Raw genomic sequence first — 10,582 nt, 5'->3', positions numbered from 1 at the left:
GTCAAGTTCAACCAGTTCCTATGCCCAGTGGACTGCCCGTGTTCACCTACTTTCTCTGAGTCTGGGCAGCAAATGGTCAATCCACACCAGAGCTTGCCAGAGTGGATCCTGGATGGGTTTTGAGCTCTCTGAGCTGGAGCTGTGTATGCCGCGAGGCAGGAATGTGTGATGAAGGACTTTTCCTTTTCTTCTCTAGAAGAATAAACTGATGGACAGCAGCTCAGAGTGTGTGGTCAGCCGGGTAACAGGCAGAGGGGCAATGATTTCACACTGAAGTGCAGTATTGGGCAAGGATTGGGGTGGGTGGGAGAGATTGGCAGGAGGAGGCTGCTTTGGGGATCACAGAACATCAAAGCTGGAAGACCCTGAAGGATGAGCAAGAGAGTCTTGCTAAGGTGAGGAGGCAGAGGCCCAGGGAAGCCAGGTGAGCTGCTGGAGGTTTTCCATCCATCAGGGCCAGAGACCCTCTCAAACCTGGGCTTTCTGACTCTTTCCTTTCTTCCCTACATCGAGTCTTTCTCTCCCTCCGACACAGCAGACATGGGATACCAGGTACCGAGCTGGACATGAATGAAAAATAAAATTTTCTCCACTTTCCAGCAACTCATGCTAGTGGGTACCAGAGGGGGCAGCCTGTGAACAGTGATCTTGAAGGGTCCAAGCAGTGCCCTGGGGGTCCCGGAGGGCTCCCAAGAAAAGCAGCATTTCAGCAGACTGAAAGATAGGCAGGGCAGGGCTTGGAAGGACACGTCTGAAGGGCAAGTCATGGGAGCCGTGGGTGCAGGGTTGTCAGCCTGAGGTGGTGGAGCACAGGCAGATCCTTAGAGGTGGGAGGGAAACGTCCTTCCCAACAGTTCAAGACCAAGGTCAGGGGTATCCAGCCAAGGGTCTGCTCCTGGGGGTTGTCCTCTGAGTATATGGGTCCTGGCACCTCCTGGTTAGCCTGGGGTATAAGACAGCAGAGCCAACGCCCCTCCCACTGTCCCTCTGAACACACCCTTCCTATTGTGACAACTCTGTTCTCTGTGTAACTGGTTCCAGCCCGTGGCTTGGGTTTCAGATTTCACCCGAGCACTCATTGAGGCTGATGGAAGTATCATTTGGGCCCTGGGGACAGCCAGCCCGCCAAGCCCAGCCCTGCTAATTACAGGTCACAGCTTTCTTGTTAGGTGCCCAGACAGCAGGCACCCTAAGCCAGGCCCTCCCAGGGACCAGGCCTGGGAGACTGTTATCGCTCCCTCATTCAGGCAGTCTTCACTCTGCACCCGCTGGGACACACCACCTGCTGGGTGCCTGGGGAGGACCTGAGGGGCTGGAGTGGCCCTGACTTCTCCCAACCCTCAATACCAATCACAGCTGCCACCCAAAGGACCCCTTCCCATGGGGACAGCCCCGTGATGGTGCTTTATATACGAGAACTCCTGCTTCCTTATACCAGCTCCACTTTGCACTTGGGGAAACTGAGGCTCAGGGGGGTAAGATGACTTGGTCAAGGTCATAGGCTTAAGCTGGCTTAAAACTCAACATTCAAAAAACTGAGATCATAGCACCCAGTCCCATCGCTTCATGGCACATAGAAGGGGAAAAGGTGGAAACAGTGACAGATTTTATCTTCATGGGCTCCAGAATCACTGCAGATGGTGACTGCAGCCATGAAATTAAAAGACGCTTGCTTCTTGGGAGGAAAACTATGGCAAACTGAGACAATGTATTAAAAAGCAGAGATATCAGTTTGCTGACAAAGGTCCATCTAGTCAAAGCTACGGTTTTCCAAGTAGTCATGTACAGATGCGAGAGTTGGATCATAAAGAAGGCTGAGTACTGAAGAATTGATGCTTTTGAACTATCGTGCTGGAGAAGTCCAAGGGACTTCTTCAGAGTCCCTTGGACAGCAAGGAAATCAAACCAGTCAATCCTAAAGGAAATCAACCCTGAGTATTCATTAGAAAGACTGATGCTGAAGCTGAAGCTCTAATACTTTGGCCACCTGATGTGAAGAGATGACTCAATGGGAAAGGCCCTGATGCTGGGAGAGATTGAGGGTAGGAGGAGAAGTGGATGACAGAGGATGAGATGATTGGATAGCATCACTGACTCAATGGACATGAATTTGAGCCAACTCTGGGAGACAGTGAAGAACAGAGGAGCCTGGTGTGCTGCAGACCATGGGGTCACAGAGTCGGACACAACTGAATGACCAAACAGCAAGAACAAACTCTCATTTGGGGAAATATCAAGGAATGGTGATTTTTTTTTCCCCCCAGTAAAGAATTGTTTTGTATTTACAGGCTTTGGTGTCATTGAGCTCTGAAATCAGAAAAAGCATCTATGAGAAATTTGGATAAACATGTGAGGAGTTATATGAAAATGTTTGAGGCCACCAGACTCATACTCAAGCTGGGGGAAAAGGGCAGGATGATTTACTGAGAGGAGAGAGAGGTGAGAGTGAGTTAAGTGTGAACTGAAAAATCGAGGGCAGGCAGATGAGAGTGGCAGGCGCCGGACCAGAAGATGGTTTAAAGTCTCAAGGACATGGAGCTTTAACTGGGTCTCAGGAATGGGCAGGATTTCGATGGGTGGGGATAGGGAGGAGAGGATGTCAGGTTGTAGGATCACCACTGTGGTCCCCAGGCAGAGCTGTGAGGCTGGGACAGGGCCTGAATGGCTGAGGAAGAAGGATGCCCAGAGGTTTCCTACCATATCTGCAAGTAGGAAACCCACTCCAGCCAAGGGACAGGCCTTTCCAGGTGCTGGCGCTGGTGTTCCAAAGGTGCTTTCAGGCTGAAGGGATTCCTGGGCCACTGTTCATTAAAATTTTCCATTCATCCATCCTCCGGTTTCCTTGCTTTCTCAAAGCCTTTCTGTTTGGGCTCAGTCGCCTGGAGGCATGAGACACAGCACCCTCCTGTCAGGAAGTGAATGTAATGTCACAGTGACACCCCCCTCCCCCAGTTCTTAAGGCTGTGACTCAGCTTTCACCCAACCCCAGCCTCTGCCCGGTCAGCCTCCCCTGGCACTCACCCATGTTCCCTGCTCTCCAGCTCTCCTCTGCAAGCCCCCGGGTAGGGTCTGGAGCCTGCTGCCCTGGAGACAGTGGGAACAGAGGCGGCAGATCCAAGAACAAAGCTGTGTGATCATCATCACTGCTAAAAATAGCCCAACAGCCACCAGGGCCGCCAGGCCCAGGTGCACAAGCTCAGGCACAGCCTCTTTTCACCTGACAAGGAAGGACGGCCTTCACCCTTATGCCATCAGGCATGCTACAAAGACAAGGAAACAGACTCAGAGACAGGAAGGAGCAGACCCACGGTCATATAGCCAGTCAGTGGGCAGGGCTCCCTTCCGCCCCCAGACTCAGATTCCAGAGTCAGGCTTTGAAGTCAAAGACTTATTTAGCACCTACTACCCACTGGCCACTGTTCTGGGTACTGTGCTGAATGAGATGGCAAGCCTCTCTGGGGAGAGGGACACTCACAACTCAGCCAGTGAACAGAGGATAAGCTCTCAGCGCCCTGGAGCCTGGCCTGTCCTCTCCCCACCAGCCGTGCCGGGCTGGCACAGGCACCTTGCTCTCTTCCCTCCCCAGGCCCTGAAGTGACTTCCCCAGAAATGGGTGTGCATGCTCAGTTGCTCAGTTGTGCTGGACTCTGTGACCACATGAACTGTAGCCCTCTAGGCTCCTCTTTCCATGGTATTCTCTACGTGCCATACCGATCTGGCCAGGGCTGTTTTGCCCTTGCGGAATTGATAGTTTTGTGATGGAGAAAGTAAAAAAGCAAGGAAATACCTAAGATAACTTGGCCTAGTAATCGGTGCCTTGAAAAAAGTAAAAAAAGATGGTAAGAGACTGATAATCAGGAAAGTTTCTCTGAGAAAATGCTCCACATGATCAGATGGAACTGCTCCCATGGAGATCAAGGGGAAGGTAATTCCAGGTAGAGGGGCCTGCCAGTGCTAATGCCCGGAGGCAGGGGTGAACGTGAAATCCTCAAAGGTCACTACAGCTCCTGCGAAAGGGCAGAAGGGAGAGCATGGTGGGAAACGAGACTGGAGCTTGAGTTTATTTTAAGTTACAGGGGAAGTTTTCTGGGAGGGCCTGAAGCCTCAGATATGCTCTGACTTTTGCTTAAAATTTAAGAGAAAGGGAAGACCAGTGTAGACAAGAGAATCAGAGAAGTTTTCATGGAAGAGTCAACAGAACTTTCTTACCACAGAATCATAAAAGTCCAATCTCCTAGGGGGAATGGAAAATTCACCTCTTTAAAACCGTTTCTACCAAGAAAACAGAGGAAGGGTTGGTCCATCAGCACATGAAAAGATGCTCAACATCATTAGTTTTCAGGGAAAGGCAAATCAAAGCCATAATAAGAAATAATAAAAAGAGAAATATTATGTGTTATTCAGGATGTGGAGAAACTGGAACCCTCACACACTGCTGGTAGGAATGTAAACTGGTGCGATTGCTTTGGAAAATAGTTTGGCAGTTTCCCAAAAAGTTAAACATACATTTACTTATGGCCTGGGCTTCCCTGGTGGCTCAGATGGTAAAGAATTTGCCTGCAGTTTGGGAGACCTGAGTTTGATCCCTGGGTCTGGAAGATCCGCTGGAGAATGGAATGGCTACCCACTCCAGTATTCTTGCCTGGAAAATTTCATGAACAGAGGAGCCAGGCAGGCTACAGTCCATGGTGTCACAAAGAGTCAGACACAACTTAGCAACTAACACACACACACACATACACACCTATGACTTAGCAGCCTACATATACACCCAAGAGAAATGAAAACACTTGTCCATATAAAAACTTGTACACAAATGGTCACAGCATCATTACTCACAGTGACTAAGAAATGAAAGCAACTCAAATGTCATCTACTTGGTAATGGGTAAATGTGGTGTGATGAAATATCAGTTCAGTTCAGTCGCTCAGTCATGTCCGACTCTTTGCAACCCCATGAATTGCAGCACGCCAGGCCTCCCTGTCCATCACAAACTCCAGGAGTTCACTGAGACTCGCGTCCATCGAGTCGGTGATGCCATCCAGCCATCTCATCCTCTGTCGTCCCCTTCTCCTCCTGCCCCCAATCCCTCCCAGCATCAGAGTCTTTTCCAATGAGTCAACTCTTCGCATGAGGTGGCCAAAGTACTGGAGTTTCAGCCTTAGCATCATTCCTTCCAAAGAACACCCAGGGCTGATCTCCTTCAGAATGGACTGGTTAGATCTCCTTGCAGTCCAAGGGACTCTCAGGAGTCTTCTCCAACACCACAGTTCAAAAGCATCAATTCTTCAGCGCTCAGCTTTCTTCACAGTCCAACTCTTACATCCATACATGACCACTGGAAAAACCACAGCCTTGACTAGACACACCTTTGTTGGCAAAGTAATGTCTCTGCTTTTCAATATGCTATCTAGGTTAGTCATAACTTTTCTTTTTATTCATGATGAAATATCATTCATGAATAAAAAGAAATGAAATTCTGAGATACACTGCAACATGCATGGACCTAAAAAATGTGATGCTAAGGGGGAAGAAACAAGATGAAGCAAACAAACCAACCGAAATCCCACATATTATAAGAGTCCATTTATATTAAATGTTCAGAAAAGACAAGTCTGTAGAAACAGAAAGTAGATTAGTGGTTGCTAGAAGTACAAGTAATGAGTTATTGCAAATGGGCCTGAGAGGTCTTGTTGGGGGTGATGAAGATGTTGTTAAACTGGATTCTGATGATCGCTGTACAACTCTGTAAATTTGCTAGAGATCATTGAATTATACACTTAAAATGAATGTGCGGGAGACCTGGCTTCGATCCCTGGATCAGGAAGATCCCCTGAAGGAAAGAAAGGCAACCCACTCCAGTACTCTTGCCTGGAGAATCCCATGGACAGAGGAGCCTGGTGGGCTACAATCCATGGGGTCACAAAGAGTTGGACATGACTGAGCGACTAAACACAAGTACATAATATGGAAATTGTTGTTATTGTTGTTTAGTCGCTAAGTCGTGTCTGACTCTTTGCTACCCCATGGACTGTAGCCTGCCAGGCTCTTCTGTCCAAGGGATTCTCCAGGCAAGAATACTGGAGTGGGTTGCGATTTCCTTCTCTGGGGGCTTCGCCTGACTCAGGGATGGAACATGGGTCTTCTGCATTAGCAGGTGGATTCTTTTCCACTGAGTCACCAAGGAAGCCCTTGTATGAAAATTAGACCTCAATAAAACTGTTCAAGAAAGACGCTTTCTCCTCTAGCACTGACTGGATTTTATGTTCCATGATAACCAGGACTGACCCATCTTGTTTAGCAAAGTGTCCCCAGGACCTCAAACAGCTAAGTTACACAGTGAGCACCCAACGGGTGGAATGGGAGAAGGAAGGAAGGAAGCCTATAAAAAGTCATAGTCTTCAGCTGGGGGCACAACCTTTCGAAGCCTCCCTCTCCCACTTCTCTCCCTAACACCCCTGCTTGGAAGATTTGCCTTCACGGCTGATCCACTTCCTCTCAGATTTCCCTGCCGCACTTTGACCCCGCTGTCACCAGGCCCATCACAGCCCCTGCTTGTGAAGTCCCAGAGCCCCTCTCAAGACTGAGCTCAATGATCTCATGAAGCTCTGGTCACTCATTCCTGCATCCTGGCTTTCCTGAGATGCTGAGCCTTCCATGAGAGGCCTCGGTCCTCTGCCTGCTCCTTCCCACCCTCTTCCTGTTGTTCCTTGGGGTCCCCACCCTCGGACAATTTCCGGGAGCATCCCTCCCCACCTGCTTGCTATGGGTCCTCGATTCTATGTCACTGTGCAACTGCAGATCCTGAGGGCCAACCTGACATCCTGCTGGAGTGTCCCCAAGATTCCTCAAGCTCAACTTCTCTAAAACTAAAGTCATCATCTTCCCTTCAGCCCTGCATGAACGATACCTCCTTCCAGAAACCTGAGTTCTCACATCGCCTCCTCACTCATCCTCCCCGCCAGGTCCTGCCAACGTTCCTTCCAAACACCTCTTTTCTCACCCAAACACTACCAGCTATCGTCTGGATGACCCTTCTCCCATCTGTTCTCCAGACTGTAACCTGAGTGAACTTGTGAGGGTTAAAATTCTTTGAACTGCAGCCAACCACGTGTAGCTGACTAAAATTGGTAGTGGAGTCACAGGAAGGAGACAAGCGTGTTTCATGCAATCAAAGGAAGAACTGAAATGTCAAGACTAAGGGAAGAAAGTGACCAGACAGCCCCCCAGCTTCAGCCTCTGAAGCTCTTGGTTCTTTAAAAAAAAAAAATTCACGGATTCTGCTGCGCCGGCCTTAGCCGTGGCACATGGGCTCTTTCATTGCCACAGGCAGGATCTTCGTCACAGGAAAAGAGATCTTTTATTTAAAGCATGCAGGAATCTAGTTCCCTGACCAGGGTTTGAACCCAGGCCCCCTGTATCAGGCACGGAGTCTTAGCCACTGGACCACCAGGGAAGTCCCTCATGGTTCTTTTTGCTGAAACACATCTTCAAGGGTTTCCACTGGGCCAGCTTGTGGTGAGGGGCCCAGCCTGACCTGAGCAGCCCAGACATGTCGCCAAGACCCACTTTGGGGATTGAGCTCCTTCCAGACCAGGAGAAATCCCCTGTGCCCAGCAACCAGCCCTCCCATCCCCCCAGCAGATCATATTGGCCCTGTAATCCTGAGCATCTCTATTCAGACACAACCCAGAGAGCCAGCTCTCTCGACCACTGCCTCCCACCCATCCAAAAACCCCTGCAGGGTCACAGTCAGCTCTTTCTAGGCTCTTCGTGGCCCCTCCGAGGGTCCACCGGAGCAGCCTGCCCTTTGAGCTCACCCACCTCTGAGAATATTCCTTTTTCATCTCTCTCAAACTGAACTCTGCAGGGCAAAGACTTACTTCCCTGTCTTGCTCAGCGGTGTGACCCAGCACCCGGTGCTGTCAAACCACTAATGCTCCTTCAATATTGGGTGACTTAATGGAAACTTTCTTCCCTGGTAGCTCAGTCTGTAAAGAATCTGCCTGCAATGCAGGAGACTGGGGTTCCATCCTGGTTAATGGAAAAGCAACTCAATGGACATGAGTTTGAGCAAAGTCTGGGAGACAATGAAGGACAGGGAAGCCTGGAATGTTACAGTTCATGGGGTCACAGAGTTGGACGTGACCTAGCGACTGAACAACAGTGGAAAAGCAGGGGAATTCTGGGTGCAGTGGAGACATTTCTGCCTGGGGGAAGATTGTGTAAGAGAAGAGTTTGCCTATAAGTCTGGTACAATTATTTTATTCTTAACAAATATTTATTTATATCTATTTGGCTGTGCTGGGTCTTAGTTGAAGCATGTGGGATCTAGTTCCATGACCAGAGATCAGACTGGGTCCCCTGCAATAGGAGCATGGAGTCTTAGCCACTGGACCATCTGGGAAGTCCAGAATTATTTTCATTCTTATTCTGAGTACAAGATTCAGGAACTGAAGCAAACCAGTGACTTTCTCAATACACAGGTGTTACATGGAAACAGTATTATTTCATAGCCATGAACGATATGACCTCACTGAACAGCTCTTGGAAAAATACTTTAGTTAACATAACTTGGCAAGGTTTACTCACTTCTGCTTTAAAGGTTCAATCCCCTTTTGCACATACGCCCCCTGCTGGTCAACTGAGAATTGCTCCTGGCTCTCAAGACCTACTACCCAATGAATCCACCTCTTTCCCCAGTCCTCCCACCCCGCATATTCTCTTTAGTTCACACCCTCAGCTCTTCCCTTCTGTGCTTCCCTGCAGCCTCTTCCCACCTTGATCATCTTCTGAACCACCCCTTAGAGTCACATCTCTAAGAACATCTCCCTTGTCACACTGTTCCTCAAAAACATTCAATGGCTCCCTAATGCCAAATTCTTGAGCCTGGCATCCAAGATCCTTCATAATTTGGCCCTGAATCCTTTTTCTGAAATCATCTCTCATTATCCCCCTCCCCCCTCCCCCATCCAGTGTCCACTCATTCTTCAAGACACCTCAAGGATGGAGTAGGAAATGGCAACCCACTCCAGTATTCTTGCCTGGAAAATCACATGGTCAGAGGAGCCTGGCGGGCTACAGTCCATGGGGTTGCCAAAGAGCTGGACATGCCTTATTGACTGAGCCTGCATACATGCAATGTATAATACATACTTTCTATTGCTGTGTAAAGCAATTAAAGATCTTTCTCCAAAGAAAAAAAAGACACCTCAAGGAAATGACCCAGGTCATCCCACCCACTGGGGCAAGCGTTATCTATGCTACTTCTCTGGCACTGAGCCTAAGCTGCCTCTTTCATTGTTCTTACAAGAAACAGTCTGTGAACTCCTAGAGGGCAGGCCCCAGGTCTTGAAACTAAAGTGACAGCAAAAACTGTTAACTAATGCTGACATGAATTTGAGCAAACTCTGGGAGATAGTGGAGGACAGAAGGGCCTGGTGTGCTACAGTCCATGAGGGCGCAGAGTCGGACCCGACAACAACTGAGTCTGAACAACAATACGGATTTGGCACTTTTGGAATCCTCATCTTCCCTTCTTCCGATGGCTTTGTGAGCTAGATGGGGCTGAGATTTTAATCTCCACCATGCAGATGAGAAAGCACAACTCAGAGTCACACAGCAAGCAAGCAGCCAAGCAGGGAGCGGGCGCGGGTCTTCTGATACCAGATTCTGTCCATGCCGTTACCCTCTGCACTCTCCTTGGTGCACCTTCCAATTTCCCCAAACTTTTTTTTTCTTGTTTACTTTTATTTATTTGACTGTGCCGAGTCTTTAACTGCAGCATATGGGATCTAATTCCCATACTATGATCGAATCTGGGCCCCCTGCCCTGGAAGCGAGGAGTCTTAGCCTCTGGACCACCAGGGAAGTTCCCCCAAGCCTTCTGAATGGCAAGTGACAACCAGTGTCTGTTGATTTTATAAGCCTCCAGTTTCAACCCCTGAATCCCATAGTGACCTGGTATTCCCCTGCCTTTTCCACAGGAGACAGCATGGGGGGGCATTGTGAAGAGCTAGATGAGAAGTCACGGGCACCAGGTCCCAGCGAGCCTCTGCCCTTCCATGGCTGTGTGACCTTGGGAAGTCACCTCCTCCGACCAGGAAGGACTGGGCAGCAAGCACTCTGTTTTTCAAGTTAGAGGCTGGCTTTTTGTCCTTGCTGCTGTTTGTTTTTAATTTAGTAGGCCCTTAAGGCTCTGTGGGAAATGTAATTTGAAAAAGTTGAAGAACTATACTGCTGTCCCCAGCTGCACCTGGGCCTACCTGGGTTTCTCCTCCCCTTACCTGCCAGTAAGGGAGGTGGCTGCATTCCTGGGCAGGGACACCAGAGGCCAGCTTCCTTCCTAAGCTGGTGCGGTGGCGGGGGAGGGGTCCTCTGCTACTGCCTCCCGACTCACATTGCCTGCGGCACCATCTAAAGAGATAAATGTGTTTATCTGTTTCTAAGACTGAACAGGGCTTCTGCCAGCCTTGGGGAAGGAGCCAATCTTTCTTAAAACCCAGCCACGTCAAAACTGGGACTTCCCTGGTGGCTCAGATGGTTAAGCGTCTGCCTACCATGCGGGAGACCCGGTTCAATC

The sequence above is a fragment of the Bubalus kerabau genome, chromosome 1 (assembly GCF_029407905.1).
Source record: "Bubalus kerabau isolate K-KA32 ecotype Philippines breed swamp buffalo chromosome 1, PCC_UOA_SB_1v2, whole genome shotgun sequence".
Classification (NCBI taxonomy): Eukaryota; Metazoa; Chordata; class Mammalia; order Artiodactyla; family Bovidae; genus Bubalus; species Bubalus kerabau.
The sequence above is the reverse complement of the archived record's forward strand: the minus strand, read 5'-3'. Positions refer to the sequence as shown.